This window comes from Hemitrygon akajei, chromosome 6 (genome assembly GCF_048418815.1).
Source record: "Hemitrygon akajei chromosome 6, sHemAka1.3, whole genome shotgun sequence".
Taxonomy (NCBI): Eukaryota; Metazoa; Chordata; class Chondrichthyes; order Myliobatiformes; family Dasyatidae; genus Hemitrygon; species Hemitrygon akajei.
The window spans coordinates 111,113,027-111,134,582 of record NC_133129.1 but is presented as its reverse complement, the minus strand read 5'-3'; positions in this window follow the sequence as shown (position 1 = coordinate 111,134,582).

Below are 21,556 nucleotides of genomic sequence, written 5' to 3'. Positions count from 1 at the left end.
AAACCGGACTGTCTTCATCAGACCCAGTGCCATAAACCGGACAGTCTTCCACAGACCCAGTGCCATAAACCGGACAGTCTTCCTCAGAACCAGTACCATAAACCGGACAGTCTTCCTCAGACCCAGTGCCATAAACCGGACAGTCTTACTCAGACCCAGTGCCATAAACCAGACAGTCTTCCTCAGAACCAGTACCATAAACCGGACAGTCTTCCTCAGACACAGTGCGATAAACCGGACAGACTTCCTCAGACCCAGTGCCATAAACCGGACAGTCTTACTGAGACCCAGTGCCATAAACCGGACAGACTTCCTCAGACCCAGTGCCATAAACCGGACAGACTTCCTCAGACCCAGTGCCATAAACCAGACAGTCTACCTCAGCAACAAGTACCATAAACCGGACAGTCTTCCTCAGCAACAAGTACCATGAACCGGACAGACTTCATCAGACCCAGTGCCATAAACCGGACAGTCTTCCTCAGACCCAGTGCGATAAACCGGACAGACGTCCTCAGACCCAGTGCCATAAACCGGACACTCTTCATCAGACCCAGTGCCATAAACCGGACAGACTTCCTCAGACCCAGTGCCATAAACCGAACAGTCTTCCTCAGACCCAAGTACCATAAACCGGACAGTCTTACTCAGACCCAAGTACCATAAACCGGAAAGTCTTCCTCAGACCAAGTGCCATAAACTGGACAGTCTTGCTCAGCAACAAGTACCATAAACCGGTCAGTCTTCCTCAGCAACAAGTACCATAAACCGGACAGTCTTCATCAGACCCAGTGCCATAAACCGGACAGACTTCCTCAGACCCAGTGCCATAAACCGGACAGTCTTCATCAGACCCAGTGCCATAAACCGGACAGTCTTCCTCAGCAACCAGTACCTCAGACCCAGTGCCATAAACCTGACTGTCTTCCTCAGCAACAAGTACCATAAACCAGACAGTCTTCCTCAGACCCAGTGCCGTAAACCGGACAGACTTCCTCAGACCCAGTGCCATAAACCGGACAGTCTTCCTGAGACCCAGTGCCATAAACCGGACAGACTTCCTCAGACCCAGTGCCATAAACCGGACAGTCTTCCTCAGACCCAAGTACCATAAACCGGAAAGTCTTCCTCAGACCAAGTGCCATAAACTGGACAGTCTTCATCAGATCCAGTGCCATAAACCGGACAGTCTTCCTCAGCAACAAGTACCATAAACCGGACAGTCTTCCTCAGCAACAAGTACCATAAACCGGACAGTCTTCCTCAGCAACAAGTACCATAAACCGGACAGTCTTCATCAGACCCAGTGACATAAACCGGACAGTCTTCCTCAGCAACAAGTACCATCAACCAGACAGTCTTCATCAGACCCAGTGCGATAAACCGGACAGACTTCCTCAGACCCAGTGCCATAAACCGGACAGTCTTCCTCAGACCCAGTGCCATAAACCGGACAGTCTTCCTCAGACCCAGTGCCATAAACCGGACAGTCTTACTCAGACCCAGTGCCATAAACCAGACAGTCTTCCTCAGCAACAAGTACCATAAACCGGACAGTCTTCCTCAGCAACAAGTACCATAAACCAGACAGTCTTCCTCAGACCCAGTGCGATAAACGGGACAGACTTCCTCAGACCCAGTGCTATAAACCTGACAGTCTTCCTCAGACCCAAGTTCCATAAACCAGACAGTCTTCATCAGGCCCAGTGACATAAACCGGACTGTCTTCATCAGACCCAGTGCCATAAACCGGACAGTCTTCCACAGACCCAGTGCCATAAACCGGACAGTCTTCCTCAGAACCAGTACCATAAACCGGACAGTCTTCCTCAGGCCCAGTGCCATAATCCGGACAGTTTTCCTCAGACCCAAGTACCATAAACGGGATAGTCTTCCTCAGACCCAAGAACCATAAATCGGACAGGCTTCCTCAGCAACAAGTACGAAAAACCGGACAGTCTTCCTCAGACCCAGTGCCATAAACCGGACAGTCTTCCTCAGCAACAAGTACCATAAACCGGACAGTCTTCATCAGACCCAGTGCCATAAACCGGACAGTCTTCCTCAGCAACAAGTACCATAAACCAGACAGTCTTCATCAGACCCAGTGCCATAAACCGGACAGACTTCCTCAGACCCAGTGCCATAAACCAGACAGTCTACCTCAGCAACAAGTACCATAAACCGGACAGTCTTCCTCAGCAACAAGTACCATGAACCGGACAGACTTCATCAGACCCAGTGCCATAAACCGGACAGTCTTCCTCAGACCCAGTGCGATAAACCGGACAGACGTCCTCAGACCCAGTGCCATAAACCGGACACTCTTCATCAGACCCAGTGCCATAAACCGGACAGACTTCCTCAGACCCAGTGCCATAAACCGAACAGTCTTCCTCAGACCCAAGTACCATAAACCGGACAGTCTTACTCAGACCCAAGTACCATAAACCGGAAAGTCTTCCTCAGACCAAGTGCCATAAACTGGACAGTCTTGCTCAGCAACAAGTACCATAAACCGGTCAGTCTTCCTCAGCAACAAGTACCATAAACCGGACAGTCTTCATCAGACCCAGTGCCATAAACCGGACAGACTTCCTCAGACCCAGTGCCATAAACCTGACAGTCTTCATCAGACCCAGTGCCATAAACCGGACAGTCTTCCTCAGCAACCAGTACCTCAGACCCAGTGCCATAAACCTGACTGTCTTCCTCAGCAACAAGTACCATAAACCAGACAGTCTTCCTCAGACCCAGTGCCGTAAACCGGACAGACTTCCTCAGACCCAGTGCCATAAACCGGACAGTCTTCCTGAGACCCAGTGCCATAAACCGGACAGACTTCCTCAGACCCAGTGCCATAAACCGGACAGTCTTCCTCAGACCCAAGTACCATAAACCGGAAAGTCTTCCTCAGACCAAGTGCCATAAACTGGACAGTCTTCATCAGATCCAGTGCCATAAACCGGACAGTCTTCCTCAGCAACAAGTACCATAAACCGGACAGTCTTCCTCAGCAACAAGTACCATAAACCGGACAGTCTTCCTCAGCAACAAGTACCATAAACCGGACAGTCTTCATCAGACCCAGTGACATAAACCGGACAGTCTTCCTCAGCAACAAGTACCATCAACCAGACAGTCTTCATCAGACCCAGTGCGATAAACCGGACAGACTTCCTCAGACCCAGTGCCATAAACCGGACAGTCTTCCTCAGACCCAGTGCCATAAACCGGACAGTCTTCCTCAGACCCAGTGCCATAAACCGGACAGTCTTACTCAGACCCAGTGCCATAAACCAGACAGTCTTCCTCAGAACCAGTACCATAAACCGGACAGTCTTCCTCAGACACAGTGCGATAAACCGGACAGACTTCCTCAGACCCAGTGCCATAAACCGGACAGTCTTACTGAGACCCAGTGCCATAAACCGGACAGACTTCCTCAGACCCAGTGCCATAAACCGGACAGACTTCCTCAGACCCAGTGCCATAAACCAGACAGTCTACCTCAGCAACAAGTACCATAAACCGGACAGTCTTCCTCAGCAACAAGTACCATGAACCGGACAGACTTCATCAGACCCAGTGCCATAAACCGGACAGTCTTCCTCAGACCCAGTGCGATAAACCGGACAGACGTCCTCAGACCCAGTGCCATAAACCGGACACTCTTCATCAGACCCAGTGCCATAAACCGGACAGACTTCCTCAGACCCAGTGCCATAAACCGAACAGTCTTCCTCAGACCCAAGTACCATAAACCGGACAGTCTTACTCAGACCCAAGTACCATAAACCGGAAAGTCTTCCTCAGACCAAGTGCCATAAACTGGACAGTCTTGCTCAGCAACAAGTACCATAAACCGGTCAGTCTTCCTCAGCAACAAGTACCATAAACCGGACAGTCTTCATCAGACCCAGTGCCATAAACCGGACAGACTTCCTCAGACCCAGTGCCATAAACCGGACAGTCTTCATCAGACCCAGTGCCATAAACCGGACAGTCTTCCTCAGCAACCAGTACCTCAGACCCAGTGCCATAAACCTGACTGTCTTCCTCAGCAACAAGTACCATAAACCAGACAGTCTTCCTCAGACCCAGTGCCGTAAACCGGACAGACTTCCTCAGACCCAGTGCCATAAACCGGACAGTCTTCCTGAGACCCAGTGCCATAAACCGGACAGACTTCCTCAGACCCAGTGCCATAAACCGGACAGTCTTCCTCAGACCCAAGTACCATAAACCGGAAAGTCTTCCTCAGACCAAGTGCCATAAACTGGACAGTCTTCATCAGATCCAGTGCCATAAACCGGACAGTCTTCCTCAGCAACAAGTACCATAAACCGGACAGTCTTCCTCAGCAACAAGTACCATAAACCGGACAGTCTTCCTCAGCAACAAGTACCATAAACCGGACAGTCTTCATCAGACCCAGTGACATAAACCGGACAGTCTTCCTCAGCAACAAGTACCATCAACCAGACAGTCTTCATCAGACCCAGTGCGATAAACCGGACAGACTTCCTCAGACCCAGTGCCATAAACCGGACAGTCTTCCTCAGACCCAGTGCCATAAACCGGACAGTCTTCCTCAGACCCAGTGCCATAAACCGGACAGTCTTACTCAGACCCAGTGCCATAAACCAGACAGTCTTCCTCAGCAACAAGTACCATAAACCGGACAGTCTTCCTCAGCAACAAGTACCATAAACCAGACAGTCTTCCTCAGACCCAGTGCGATAAACGGGACAGACTTCCTCAGACCCAGTGCTATAAACCTGACAGTCTTCCTCAGACCCAAGTTCCATAAACCAGACAGTCTTCATCAGGCCCAGTGACATAAACCGGACTGTCTTCATCAGACCCAGTGCCATAAACCGGACAGTCTTCCACAGACCCAGTGCCATAAACCGGACAGTCTTCCTCAGAACCAGTACCATAAACCGGACAGTCTTCCTCAGACCCAGTGCCATAAACCGGACAGTCTTACTCAGACCCAGTGCCATAAACCAGACAGTCTTCCTCAGAACCAGTACCATAAACCGGACAGTCTTCCTCAGACACAGTGCGATAAACCGGACAGACTTCCTCAGACCCAGTGCCATAAACCGGACAGTCTTACTGAGACCCAGTGCCATAAACCAGACAGTCTACCTCAGCAACAAGTACCATAAACCGGACAGTCTTCCTCAGCAACAAGTACCATGAACCGGACAGACTTCATCAGACCCAGTGCCATAAACCGGACAGTCTTCCTCAGACCCAGTGCGATAAACCGGACAGACGTCCTCAGACCCAGTGCCATAAACCGGACACTCTTCATCAGACCCAGTGCCATAAACCGGACAGACTTCCTCAGACCCAGTGCCATAAACCGAACAGTCTTCCTCAGACCCAAGTACCATAAACCGGACAGTCTTACTCAGACCCAAGTACCATAAACCGGAAAGTCTTCCTCAGACCAAGTGCCATAAACTGGACAGTCTTGCTCAGCAACAAGTACCATAAACCGGTCAGTCTTCCTCAGCAACAAGTACCATAAACCGGACAGTCTTCATCAGACCCAGTGCCATAAACCGGACAGACTTCCTCAGACCCAGTGCCATAAACCGGACAGTCTTCATCAGACCCAGTGCCATAAACCGGACAGTCTTCCTCAGCAACCAGTACCTCAGACCCAGTGCCATAAACCTGACTGTCTTCCTCAGCAACAAGTACCATAAACCAGACAGTCTTCCTCAGACCCAGTGCCGTAAACCGGACAGACTTCCTCAGACCCAGTGCCATAAACCGGACAGTCTTCCTGAGACCCAGTGCCATAAACCGGACAGACTTCCTCAGACCCAGTGCCATAAACCGGACAGTCTTCCTCAGACCCAAGTACCATAAACCGGAAAGTCTTCCTCAGACCAAGTGCCATAAACTGGACAGTCTTCATCAGATCCAGTGCCATAAACCGGACAGTCTTCCTCAGCAACAAGTACCATAAACCGGACAGTCTTCCTCAGCAACAAGTACCATAAACCGGACAGTCTTCCTCAGCAACAAGTACCATAAACCGGACAGTCTTCATCAGACCCAGTGACATAAACCGGACAGTCTTCCTCAGCAACAAGTACCATCAACCAGACAGTCTTCATCAGACCCAGTGCGATAAACCGGACAGACTTCCTCAGACCCAGTGCCATAAACCGGACAGTCTTCCTCAGACCCAGTGCCATAAACCGGACAGTCTTCCTCAGACCCAGTGCCATAAACCGGACAGTCTTACTCAGACCCAGTGCCATAAACCAGACAGTCTTCCTCAGCAACAAGTACCATAAACCGGACAGTCTTCCTCAGCAACAAGTACCATAAACCAGACAGTCTTCCTCAGACCCAGTGCGATAAACGGGACAGACTTCCTCAGACCCAGTGCTATAAACCTGACAGTCTTCCTCAGACCCAAGTTCCATAAACCAGACAGTCTTCATCAGGCCCAGTGACATAAACCGGACTGTCTTCATCAGACCCAGTGCCATAAACCGGACAGTCTTCCACAGACCCAGTGCCATAAACCGGACAGTCTTCCTCAGAACCAGTACCATAAACCGGACAGTCTTCCTCAGGCCCAGTGCCATAATCCGGACAGTTTTCCTCAGACCCAAGTACCATAAACGGGATAGTCTTCCTCAGACCCAAGAACCATAAATCGGACAGGCTTCCTCAGCAACAAGTACGAAAAACCGGACAGTCTTCCTCAGACCCAGTGCCATAAACCGGACAGTCTTCCTCAGCAACAAGTACCATAAACCGGACAGTCTTCATCAGACCCAGTGCCATAAACCGGACAGTCTTCCTCAGCAACAAGTACCATAAACCAGACAGTCTTCATCAGACCCAGTGCCATAAACCGGACAGTCTTCCTCAGACCCAGTGCCATAAACCGGACAGTCTTCCTCAGACCCAATTACCATAAACCGGACAGTCTTACTCAGACCCAAGTACCATAAACCGGACAGTCTTCCTCAGACCCAGTGCCATAAACTGGACAGTCTTCATCAGATCCAGTGCCATAAACCGGACAGTCTTCCTCAGCAACAAGTTCCATAAACCGAACAGTCTTCCTCAGCAACAAGTACCATAAACCGGACAGTCTTCATCAGACCCAGTGCCATATACCGGACAGTCTTCCTCAGCAACAAGTACCATAAACCAGACAGTCTTCCTCAGACCCAAGTACCATAAACCTGACAGTCTTCCTCAGACCCAAGTTCCATAAACCAGACAGTCTTCATCAGACCCTGTGACATAAACTGGACTGTCTTCATCAGACCCAGTGCCATAAACCGGACAGTCTTCCTCAGACCCAGTGCCATAAACCGGACAGTCTTCCTCAGAACCAGTACCATAAACCGGACAGTCTTCCTCAGACCCAGTGCCATAATCCGGACAGTTTTCCTCAGACCCAAGAACCATAAATCGGACAGGCTTCCTCAGCAACAAGTACGAAAAACCGGACAGTCTTCCTCAGCAACAAGTACCATAAACCGGACAATCTTCCTCAGCAACAAATACGAAAAACCGGACAGTCTTCCTCAGACCCAGTGCCATAAACCGGACAGTCATCCTCAGACCCAAGTGCCATAAACTGGACAGTCTTCATCAGATCCAGTGCCATAAACCGGACAGTCTTCCTCAGCAACAAGTTCCATAAACCGAACAGTCTTCCTCAGCAACAAGTACCATAAACCGGACAGTCTTCATCAGACCCAGTGCCATAAACCGGACAGTCTTCCTCAGCAACAAGTACCATAAACCAGACAGTCTTCCTCAGACCCAGTGCGATAAACCGGACAGACTTCCCCAGACCCAGTGCCATAAACCGGACAGACTTACTCAGACCCAGTGCCATAAACCGGACAGTCTTCATCAGACCCAGTGCCATAAACCAGACAGTCTTCCTCAGCAACAAGTACCATAAACCGGACAGTCTTCCTCAGCAACAAGTACCATAAACCGGACAGTCTTCATCAGACCCAGTGCCATAAACCGGACAGTCTTCCTCAGCAACAAGTACCATAAACCAACAATGTCTTACTCAGACACAGTTACCATAAACCGGAAAGTCTTCCTCAGACCCAGTGCCATAAACTGGACAGTCTACCTCAGCAACAAGTACCATAAACCGGACAGTCTTCCTCAGCAACAAGTACCATAAACCGGACAGTCTTCATCAGACCCATTGCGATAAACCGGACAGTCTTCCTCAGACCCAGTGCCATAAACCGGACAGTCTTCCTGAGACCCAGTGCCATAAACCGGACAGTCTTCCTGAGACCCAGTGCCATAAACCGGACAGTCTTCCTCAGACCCAGTGCCATAAACCGGACAGTCTTCCTCAGACCCAAGTAACATAAAACGGAAAGTCTTCCTCAGACCAAGTGCCATAAACTGGACAGTCTTCATCAGATCCAGTGCCATAAACCGGACAGTCTTCCTCAGCAACAAGTACCATAAACCGGACAGTCTTCCTCAGCAACAAGTACCATAAACCAGACAGTCTTCATCAGACCCATTGCGATAAACCGGACAGACTTCCTCAGACCCAGTGCCATAAACCGGACAGTCTTCCTCAGACCCAGTGCCATAAACCGGACAGTCTTCCTCAGACCCAAGTACCATAAACCGGACAGTCTTACTCAGACCCAAGTACCATAAACCGGACAGTCTTCCTCAGACCCAGTGCCATAAACTGGACAGACTTCATCAGATCCAGTGACATAAACCGGACAGTCTTCCTCAGCAACAAGTACCATAAACCGGACAGTCTTCCTCAGCAACAAGTACCATAAACCGGACAGTCTTCATAAGACCCAGTGCCATAAACCGGACAGTCTTCCTCAGCAACCAGTACCTCAGTCCCAGTGCCATAAACCGGACAGTCTTCATCAGACTCAGTGCCATAAACCGGACAGTCTTCCTCAGACCCAGTGACATAAACCGGACAGTCTTCCTCAGCAACAAGTACCATAAACCGGACAGTCTTCCTCAGACTCAGTGCCATAAACCGGACAGTCTTCCTCAGACCCAAGTACCATAATCCGGAGAGTCTTCCTCAGAACCAGTACCATAAACCGGACAGTCATCCTCAGACCCAGTGCCATAAACCTGACAGTCTTCCTCAGACCCAAGTTCCATAAACCAGACAGTCTTCATCAGACCCAGTGACATAAACCGGACTGTCTTCATCAGACCCAGTACCATAAACCGGACAGTCTTCCTCAGACCCAGTGCCATAAACCGGACAGTCTTCCTCAGAACCAGTACCATAAACCGGACAGTCTTCCTCAGACACAGTGCCATAATCCGGACAGTTTTCCTCAGACCCAAGTACCATAAACGGGACAGTCTTCCTCAGACCCAAGAACCATAAATCGGACAGGCTTCCTCAGCAACAAGTACGAAAAACCGGACAGTCTTCCTCAGACCCAGTGCCATAAACCGGACAGTCTTTCTCAGACCCAGTGCCATAAACTGGACAGTCTTCATCAGACTCAGTGCCATAAACCAGACAGTCTTCTTCAGCAACATGTACTATAAACCGGACAGTCTTCATCGGACACAGTGCCATAAACGGGACAGTCTCCTCAGACCCAAGTACCATAAACTGGACAGTCTTCCTCAGCAACAATACCATAAACTGGACAGTCTTCCTCAGAACCAGTACCATAAACCGGACAGTCTTCCTCAGACCCAGTGCCATAATCCGGACAGTTTTCCTCAGACCCAAGTACCATAAACGGGACAGTCTTCCTCAGACCCAGTGCCATAAACCGGACAGTCTTCCTCAGACCCAAGTACCATAAACCGGACAGTCTTCCTCAGACCAAGTGCCATAAACTGGACAGTCTTCATCAGATCCAGTGCCATAAACCGGACAGTCTTCCTCAGCAACAAGTACCATAAACCGGACAGTCTTCCTCAGACCCAGTGCCATAAACCGGACAGTCTTCATCAGATCCAGTGCCATAAACCGGACAGTCTTCCTCAGCAACAAGTACCATAAACCGGACAGTTTTCCTCAGCAACAAGTACCATAAACCGGACAGTCTTCATCAGACCCAGTGCCATAAACCGGTCAGTCTTCCTCACCAACAAGTACCATAAACCAGACAGTCTTCCTCAGACCCAGTGCGATAAACCGGACAGACTTCCTCAGACCCAGTGCCATAAACCGGACAGTCTTACTCAGACCCAGTGCCATAAACCGGACAGACTTCCTCAGACCCAGTGCCATAAACCAGACAGTCTTGTCAGCAACAAGTACCATAAACCGGACAGTCTTCCTCAGCAACAAGTACCATAAACCGGACAGACTTCATCAGACCCAGTGCCATAAACCGGACAGTCTTCCTCAGACCCAGTGCGATAAACCGGACAGAAGTCCTCAGACCCAGTGCCATAAACCGGACAGTCTTCATCAGACCCAGTGCCATAAACCGGACAGACTTCCTCAGACCCAGTGCCATAAACCGAACAGTCTTCCTCAGACCCAAGTACCATAAACCGGACAGACTTACTCAGACCCAAGTACCATAAACCGGAAAGTCTTCCTCAGACCAATTGCCATAAACTGGACAGTCTTCCTCAGCAACAAGTACCATAAACCGGTCAGTCTTCCTCAGCAACAAGTACGAAAAACCGGACAGTCTTCCTCAGACCCAGTGCCATAAACCGGACAGTCTTCCTCAGCAACAAGTACCATAAACCGGACAGTCTTCATCAGACCCAGTGCCATAAACCGGACAGTCTTCCTCAGCAACAAGTACCATAAACCAGACAGTCTTCATCAGACCCAGTGCCATAAACCGGACAGTCTTCCTCAGACCCAGTGCCATAAACCGGACAGTCTTCCTCAGACCCAATTACCATAAACCGGACAGTCTTACTCAGACCCAAGTACCATAAACCGGACAGTCTTCCTCAGACCCAGTGCCATAAACTGGACAGTCTTCATCAGATCCAGTGCCATAAACCGGACAGTCTTCCTCAGCAACAAGTTCCATAAACCGAACAGTCTTCCTCAGCAACAAGTACCATAAACCGGACAGTCTTCATCAGACCCAGTGCCATATACCGGACAGTCTTCCTCAGCAACAAGTACCATAAACCAGACAGTCTTCCTCAGACCCAAGTACCATAAACCTGACAGTCTTCCTCAGACCCAAGTTCCATAAACCAGACAGTCTTCATCAGACCCTGTGACATAAACTGGACTGTCTTCATCAGACCCAGTGCCATAAACCGGACAGTCTTCCTCAGACCCAGTGCCATAAACCGGACAGTCTTCCTCAGAACCAGTACCATAAACCGGACAGTCTTCCTCAGACCCAGTGCCATAATCCGGACAGTTTTCCTCAGACCCAAGAACCATAAATCGGACAGGCTTCCTCAGCAACAAGTACGAAAAACCGGACAGTCTTCCTCAGCAACAAGTACCATAAACCGGACAATCTTCCTCAGCAACAAATACGAAAAACCGGACAGTCTTCCTCAGACCCAGTGCCATAAACCGGACAGTCTTCCTGAGACCCAGTGCCATAAACCGGACAGTCTTCCTGAGACCCAGTGCCATAAACCGGACAGTCTTCCTCAGACCCAGTGCCATAAACCGGACAGTCTTCCTCAGACCCAAGTAACATAAAACGGAAAGTCTTCCTCAGACCAAGTGCCATAAACTGGACAGTCTTCATCAGATCCAGTGCCATAAACCGGACAGTCTTCCTCAGCAACAAGTACCATAAACCGGACAGTCTTCCTCAGCAACAAGTACCATAAACCAGACAGTCTTCATCAGACCCATTGCGATAAACCGGACAGACTTCCTCAGACCCAGTGCCATAAACCGGACAGTCTTCCTCAGACCCAGTGCCATAAACGGGACAGTCTCCTCAGACCCAAGTACCATAAACCGGACAGTCTTCCTCAGCAACAAGTACCATAAACCGGACAGTCTTCATCAGACCCAGTGCCATAAACCGGACAGTCTTCCTCAGCAACAAGTACCATAAACCAACAATGTCTTACTCAGACACAGTTACCATAAACCGGAAAGTCTTCCTCAGACCATGTGCCATAAACTGGACAGTCTACCTCAGCAACAAGTACCATAAACCGGACAGTCTTCCTCAGCAACAAGTACCATAAACCGGACAGTCTTCATCAGACCCATTGCGATAAACCGGACAGTCTTCCTCAGACCCAGTGCCATAAACCGGACAGTCTTCCTGAGACCCAGTGCCATAAACCGGACAGTCTTCCTGAGACCCAGTGCCATAAACCGGACAGTCTTCCTCAGACCCAGTGCCATAAACCGGACAGTCTTCCTCAGACCCAAGTAACATAAAACGGAAAGTCTTCCTCAGACCAAGTGCCATAAACTGGACAGTCTTCATCAGATCCAGTGCCATAAACCGGACAGTCTTCCTCAGCAACAAGTACCATAAACCGGACAGTCTTCCTCAGCAACAAGTACCATAAACCAGACAGTCTTCATCAGACCCATTGCGATAAACCGGACAGACTTCCTCAGACCCAGTGCCATAAACCGGACAGTCTTCCTCAGACCCAGTGCCATAAACCGGACAGTCTTCCTCAGACCCAAGTACCATAAACCGGACAGTCTTACTCAGACCCAAGTACCATAAACCGGACAGTCTTCCTCAGACCCAGTGCCATAAACTGGACAGACTTCATCAGATCCAGTGACATAAACCGGACAGTCTTCCTCAGCAACAAGTACCATAAACCGGACAGTCTTCCTCAGCAACAAGTACCATAAACCGGACAGTCTTCATAAGACCCAGTGCCATAAACCGGACAGTCTTCCTCAGCAACCAGTACCTCAGTCCCAGTGCCATAAACCGGACAGTCTTCATCAGACTCAGTGCCATAAACCGGACAGTCTTCCTCAGACCCAGTGACATAAACCGGACAGTCTTCCTCAGCAACAAGTACCATAAACCGGACAGTCTTCCTCAGACTCAGTGCCATAAACCGGACAGTCTTCCTCAGACCCAAGTACCATAAACCGGAGAGTCTTCCTCAGAACCAGTACCATAAACCGGACAGTCATCCTCAGACCCAGTGCCATAAACCTGACAGTCTTCCTCAGACCCAAGTTCCATAAACCAGACAGTCTTCATCAGACCCAGTGACATAAACCGGACTGTCTTCATCAGACCCAGTACCATAAACCGGACAGTCTTCCTCAGACCCAGTGCCATAAACCGGACAGTCTTCCTCAGAACCAGTACCATAAACCGGACAGTCTTCCTCAGACACAGTGCCATAATCCGGACAGTTTTCCTCAGACCCAAGTACCATAAACGGGACAGTCTTCCTCAGACCCAAGAACCATAAATCGGACAGGCTTCCTCAGCAACAAGTACGAAAAACCGGACAGTCTTCCTCAGACCCAGTGCCATAAACCGGACAGTCTTTCTCAGACCCAGTGCCATAAACTGGACAGTCTTCATCAGACTCAGTGCCATAAACCAGACAGTCTTCTTCAGCAACATGTACTATAAACCGGACAGTCTTCATCAGACCCAGTGCCATAAACGGGACAGTCTCCTCAGACCCAAGTACCATAAACTGGACAGTCTTCCTCAGCAACAATACCATAAACTGGACAGTCTTCCTCAGAACCAGTACCATAAACCGGACAGTCTTCCTCAGACCCAGTGCCATAATCCGGACAGTTTTCCTCAGACCCAAGTACCATAAACGGGACAGTCTTCCTCAGACCCAGTGCCATAAACCGGACAGTCTTCCTCAGACCCAAGTACCATAAACCGGACAGTCTTCCTCAGACCAAGTGCCATAAACTGGACAGTCTTCATCAGATCCAGTGCCATAAACCGGACAGTCTTCCTCAGCAACAAGTACGAAAAACCGGACAGTCTTCCTCAGACCCAGTGCCATAAACCGGACAGTCTTCCTCAGCAACAAGTACCATAAACCGGACAGTCTTCATCAGACCCAGTGCCATAAACCGGACAGTCTTCCTCAGCAACAAGTACCATAAACCAGACAGTCTTCATCAGACCCAGTGCCATAAACCGGACAGTCTTCCTCAGACCCAGTGCCATAAACCGGACAGTCTTCCTCAGACCCAATTACCATAAACCGGACAGTCTTACTCAGACCCAAGTACCATAAACCGGACAGTCTTCCTCAGACCCAGTGCCATAAACTGGACAGTCTTCATCAGATCCAGTGCCATAAACCGGACAGTCTTCCTCAGCAACAAGTTCCATAAACCGAACAGTCTTCCTCAGCAACAAGTACCATAAACCGGACAGTCTTCATCAGACCCAGTGCCATATACCGGACAGTCTTCCTCAGCAACAAGTACCATAAACCAGACAGTCTTCCTCAGACCCAAGTACCATAAACCTGACAGTCTTCCTCAGACCCAAGTTCCATAAACCAGACAGTCTTCATCAGACCCTGTGACATAAACTGGACTGTCTTCATCAGACCCAGTGCCATAAACCGGACAGTCTTCCTCAGACCCAGTGCCATAAACCGGACAGTCTTCCTCAGAACCAGTACCATAAACCGGACAGTCTTCCTCAGACCCAGTGCCATAATCCGGACAGTTTTCCTCAGACCCAAGAACCATAAATCGGACAGGCTTCCTCAGCAACAAGTACGAAAAACCGGACAGTCTTCCTCAGCAACAAGTACCATAAACCGGACAATCTTCCTCAGCAACAAATACGAAAAACCGGACAGTCTTCCTCAGACCCAGTGCCATAAACCGGACAGTCTTCCTGAGACCCAGTGCCATAAACCGGACAGTCTTCCTGAGACCCAGTGCCATAAACCGGACAGTCTTCCTCAGACCCAGTGCCATAAACCGGACAGTCTTCCTCAGACCCAAGTAACATAAAACGGAAAGTCTTCCTCAGACCAAGTGCCATAAACTGGACAGTCTTCATCAGATCCAGTGCCATAAACCGGACAGTCTTCCTCAGCAACAAGTACCATAAACCGGACAGTCTTCCTCAGCAACAAGTACCATAAACCAGACAGTCTTCATCAGACCCATTGCGATAAACCGGACAGACTTCCTCAGACCCAGTGCCATAAACCGGACAGTCTTCCTCAGACCCAGTGCCATAAACGGGACAGTCTCCTCAGACCCAAGTACCATAAACCGGACAGTCTTCCTCAGCAACAAGTACCATAAACCGGACAGTCTTCATCAGACCCAGTGCCATAAACCGGACAGTCTTCCTCAGCAACAAGTACCATAAACCAACAATGTCTTACTCAGACACAGTTACCATAAACCGGAAAGTCTTCCTCAGACCATGTGCCATAAACTGGACAGTCTACCTCAGCAACAAGTACCATAAACCGGACAGTCTTCCTCAGCAACAAGTACCATAAACCGGACAGTCTTCATCAGACCCATTGCGATAAACCGGACAGTCTTCCTCAGACCCAGTGCCATAAACCGGACAGTCTTCCTGAGACCCAGTGCCATAAACCGGACAGTCTTCCTGAGACCCAGTGCCATAAACCGGACAGTCTTCCTCAGACCCAGTGCCATAAAACGGACAGTCTTCCTCAGACCCAAGTAACATAAAACGGAAAGTCTTCCTCAGACCAAGTGCCATAAACTGGACAGTCTTCATCAGATCCAGTGCCATAAACCGGACAGTCTTCCTCAGCAACAAGTACCATAAACCGGACAGTCTTCCTCAGCAACAAGTACCATAAACCAGACAGTCTTCATCAGACCCATTGCGATAAACCGGACAGACTTCCTCAGACCCAGTGCCATAAACCGGACAGTCTTCCTCAGACCCAGTGCCATAAACCGGACAGTCTTCCTCAGACCCCAAGTACCATAAACCGGACAGTCTTACTCAGACCCAAGTACCATAAACCGGACAGTCTTCCTCAGACCCAGTGCCATAAACTGGACAGACTTCATCAGATCCAGTGACATAAACCGGACAGTCTTCCTCAGCAACAAGTACCATAAACCGGACAGTCTTCCTCAGCAACAAGTACCATAAACCGGACAGTCTTCATAAGACCCAGTGCCATAAACCGGACAGTCTTCCTCAGCAACCAGTACCTCAGTCCCAGTGCCATAAACCGGACAGTCTTCATCAGACTCAGTGCCATAAACCGGACAGTCTTCCTCAGACCCAGTGACATAAACCGGACAGTCTTCCTCAGCAACAAGTACCATAAACCGGACAGTCTTCCTCAGACTCAGTGCCATAAACCGGACAGTCTTCCTCAGACCCAAGTACCATAAACCGGAGAGTCTTCCTCAGAACCAGTACCATAAACCGGACAGTCATCCTCAGACCCAGTGCCATAAACCTGACAGTCTTCCTCAGACCCAAGTTCCATAAACCAGACAGTCTTAATCAGACCCAGTGACATAAACCGGACTGTCTTCATCAGACCCAGTACCATAAACCGGACAGTCTTCCTCAGACCCAGTGCCATAAACCGGACAGTCTTCCTCAGAACCAGTACCATAAACCGGACAGTCTTCCTCAGACCAAGTGCCATAAACTGGACAGTCTTCATCAGATCCAGTGCCATAAACCGGACAGTCTTCCTCAGCAACAAGTACCATAAACCGGACAGTCTTCCTCAGCAACAAATACGAAAAACCGGACAGTCTTCCTCAGACCCAGTGCCATAAACCGGACAGTCTTCATCAGATCCAGTGCCATAAACCGGACAGTCTTCCTCAGCAACAAGTACCATAAACCGGACAGTTTTCCTCAGCAACAAGTACCATAAACCGGACAGTCTTCATCAGACCCAGTGCCATAAACCGGTCAGTCTTCCTCACCAACAAGTACCATAAACCAGACAGTCTTCCTCAGACCCAGTGCGATAAACCGGACAGACTTCCTCAGACCCAGTGCCATAAACCGGACAGTCTTACTCAGACCCAGTGCCATAAACCGGACAGACTTCCTCAGACCCAGTGCCATAAACCAGACAGTCTTGTCAGCAACAAGTACCATAAACCGGACAGTCTTCCTCAGCAACAAGAACCATAAACCGGACAGACTTCATCAGACCCAGTGCCATAAACCGGACAGTCTTCCTCAGACCCAGTGCGATAAACCGGACAGAAGTCCTCAGACCCAGTGCCATAAACCGGACAGTCTTCATCAGACCCAGTGCCATAAACCGGACAGACTTCCTCAGACCCAGTGCCATAAACCGAACAGTCTTCCTCAGACCCAAGTACCATAAACCGGACAGACTTACTCAGACCCAAGTACCATAAACCGGAAAGTCTTCCTCAGACCAATTGCCATAAACTGGACAGTCTTCCTCAGCAACAAGTACCATAAACCGGTCAGTCTTCCTCAGCAACAAGTACCATAAACCGGACAGTCTTCATCAGACCCAGTGCCATAAACCGGACAGACTTCCTCAGACCCAGTGCCATAAACCGGACAGTCTTCCTCAGACCCTGTGCCATAAACCGGACAGTCTTCATCAGACCCAGTGCCATAAACCGGACAGTCTTCCTCAGCAACCAGTACCTCAGACCCAGTGCCATAAACCGGACAGTCTTCCTCAGCAACAAGTACCATAAACCAGACAGTCTTCCTCAGAACCAGTGCCATAAACCGGACAGACTTCCTCAGACCCAGTGCCATAAACCGGACAGTCTTCCTGAGACCCAGTGCCATAAACCGGACAGACTTCCTCAGACCCAGTGCCATAAACCGGACAGTCTTCCTCAGACCCAAGTACCATAAACCGGAAAGTCTTCCTCAGACCAAGTGCCATAAACTGGACAGTCTTTATCAGATCCAGTGCCATAAACCGGACAGTCTTCCTCAGCAACAAGTACCATAAACCGGACAGTCTTCCTCAGCAACAAGTACCATAAACCGGACATTCTTCATCAGACCCATTGCGATAAACCGGACAGTCTTCCTCAGACCCAGTGCCATAAACCGGACAGTCTTCCTCAGCAACAAGTACCATAAACCGGACAGTCTTCCTCAGCAACAAGTACCATAAACCGGACAGTCTTCATCAGACCCAGTGCCATAAACCGGACAGTCTTCCTCAGCAACAAGTACCATAAACCAACAATGTCTTACTCAGACACAGTTACCATAACCGGAAAGTCTTCCTCAGACCATGTGCCATAAACTGGACAGTCTACCTCAGCAACAAGTACCATAAACCGGACAGTCTTCCTCAGCAACAAGTACCATAAACCGGACAGTCTTCATCAGACCCATTGCGATAAACCGCACAGTCTTCCTCAGACCCAGTGCCATAAACCGGACAGACTTCCTCAGACCCAGTGCCATAAACCGGACAGTCTTCCTGAGACCCAGTGCCATAAACCGGACAGTCTTCCTCAGACCCAGTGCCATAAACCGGACAGTCTTCCTCAGACCCAAGTAACATAAAACGGAAAGTCTTCCTCAGACCAAGTGCCATAAACTGGACAGTCTTCATCAGATCCAGTGCCATAAACCGGACAGTCTTCCTCAGCAACAAGTACCATAAACCGGACAGTCTTCCTCAGCAACAAGTACCATAAACCAGACAGTCTTCATCAGACCCATTGCGATAAACCGGACAGACTTCCTCAGACCCAGTGCCATAAACCGAACAGTCTTCCTCAGACCCAGTGCCATAAACCGGACAGTCTTCCTCAGCAACAAGTACCATAAACCGGACAGTCTTCCTCAGCAACAAGTACCATAAACCGGACAGTCTTCATCAGACCCAGTGCCATAAACCGGACAGTCTTCCTCAGCAACCAGTACCTCAGTCCCAGTGCCATAAACCGGACAGTCTTCCTCAGACCCAGTGCCATAAACCGGACAGTCTTACTCAGACCCAGTGCCATAAACCGGACAGACTTCCTCAGACCCAGTGCCATAAACCAGACAGTCTACCTCAGCAACAAGTACCATAAACCGGACAGTCTTCCTCAGCAACAAGTACCATGAACCGGACAGACTTCATCAGACCCAGTGCCATAAACCGGACAGTCTTCCTCAGACCCAGTGCGATAAACCGGACAGACGTCCTCAGACCCAGTGCCATAAACCGGACAGTCTTCCTCAGACCCAGTGCGATAAACCGGACAGACTTCCTCAGACCCAGTGCCATAAACCGAACAGTCTTCCTCAGACCCAAGTACCATAAACCGGACAGTCTTACTCAGACCCAAGTACCATAAACCGGAAAGTCTTCCTCAGACCAAGTGCCATAAACTGGACAGTCTTGCTCAGCAACAAGTACCATAAACCGGTCAGTCTTCCTCAGCAACAAGTACCATAAACCGGACAGTCTTCATCAGACCCAGTGCCATAAACCGGACAGACTTCCTCAGACCCAGTGCCATAAACCGGACAGTCTTCATCAGACCCTGTGCCATAAACCGGACAGTCTTCCTCAGCAACCAGTACCTCAGACCCAGTGCCATAAACCTGACTGTCTTCCTCAGCAACAAGTACCATAAACCAGACAGTCTTCCTCAGACCCAGTGCCGTAAACCGGACAGACTTCCTCAGACCCAGTGCCATAAACCGGACAGTCTTCCTGAGACCCAGTGCCATAAACCGGACAGACTTCCTCAGACCCAGTGCCATAAACCGTACAGTCTTCCTCAGACCCAAGTACCATAAACCGGAAAGTCTTCCTCAGACCAAGTGCCATAAACTGGACAGTCTTCATCAGATCCAGTGCCATAAACCGGACAGTCTTCCTCAGCAACAAGTACCATAAACCGGACAGTCTTCCTCAGCAACAAGTACCATAAACCGGACAGTCTTCCTCAGCAACAAGTACCATAAACCGGACAGTCTTCATCAGACCCAGTGACATAAACCGGACAGTCTTCCTCAGCAACAAGTACCATCAACCAGACAGTCTTCATCAGACCCAGTGCGATAAACCGGACAGACTTCCTCAGACCCAGTGCCATAAACCGGACAGTCTTCCTCAGACCCAGTGCCATAAACCGGACAGTCTTCCTCAGACCCAGTGCCATAAACCGGACAGTCTTACTCAGACCCAGTGCCATAAACCAGACAGTCTTCCTCAGCAACAAGTACCATAAACCGGACAGTCTTCCTCAGCAACAAGTACCATAAACCAGACAGTCTTCCTCAGACCCAGTGCGATAAACGGGACAGACTTCCTCAGACCCAGTGCCATAAACCTGACAGTCTTCCTCAGACCCAAGTTCCATAAACCAGACAGTCTTCATCAGGCCCAGTGACATAAACCGGACTGTCTTCATCAGACCCAGTGCCATAAACCGGACAGTCTTCCACAGACCCAGTGCCATAAACCGGACAGTCTTCCTCAGAACCAGTACCATAAACCGGACAGTCTTCCTCAGGCCCAGTGCCATAATCCGGACAGTTTTCCTCAGACCCAAGTACCATAAACGGGACAGTCTTCCTCAGACCCAAGAACCATAAATCGGACAGGCTTCCTCAGCAACAAGTACGAAAAACCGGACAGTCTTCCTCAGACCCAGTGCCATAAACCGGACAGTCTTCCTCAGCAACAAGTACCATAAACCGGACAGTCTTCATCAGACCCAGTGCCATAAACCGGACAGTCTTCCTCAGCAACAAGTACCATAAACCAGACAGTCTTCATCAGACCCAGTGCCATAAACCGGACAGTCTTCCTCAGACCCAGTGCCATAAACCGGACAGTCTTCCTCAGACCCAATTACCATAAACCGGACAGTCTTACTCAGACCCAAGTACCATAAACCGGACAGTCTTCCTCAGACCCAGTGCCATAAACTGGACAGTCTTCATCAGATCCAGTGCCATAAACCGGACAGTCTTCCTCAGCAACAAGTTCCATAAACCGAACAGTCTTCCTCAGCAACAAGTACCATAAACCGGACAGTCTTCATCAGACCCAGTGCCATAAACCGGACAGTCTTCCTCAGCAACAAGTACCATAAACCAGACAGTCTTCCTCAGACCCAAGTACCATAAACCTGACAGTCTTCCTCAGACCCAAGTTCCATAAACCAGACAGTCTTCATCAGACCCTGTGACATAAACTGGACTGTCTTCATCAGACCCAGTGCCATAAACCGGACAGTCTTCCTCAGACCCAGTGCCATAAACCGGACAGTCTTCCTCAGAACCATTACCATAAACCGGACAGTCTTCCTCAGACCCAGTGCCATAATCCGGACAGTTTTCCTCAGACCCAAGAACCATAAATCGGACAGGCTTCCTCAGCAACAAGTACGAAAAACCGGACAGTCTTCCTCAGCAACAAGTACCATAAACCGGACAATCTTCCTCAGCAACAAATACGAAAAACCGGACAGTCTTCCTCAGACCCAGTGCCATAAACCGGACAGTCTTTCTCAGACCCAGTGCCATAAACTGGACAGTCTTCATCAGACTCAGTGCCATAAACCAGACAGTCTTCTTCAGCAACATGTACTATAAACCGGACAGTCTTCATCAGACCCAGTGCCATAAACGGGACA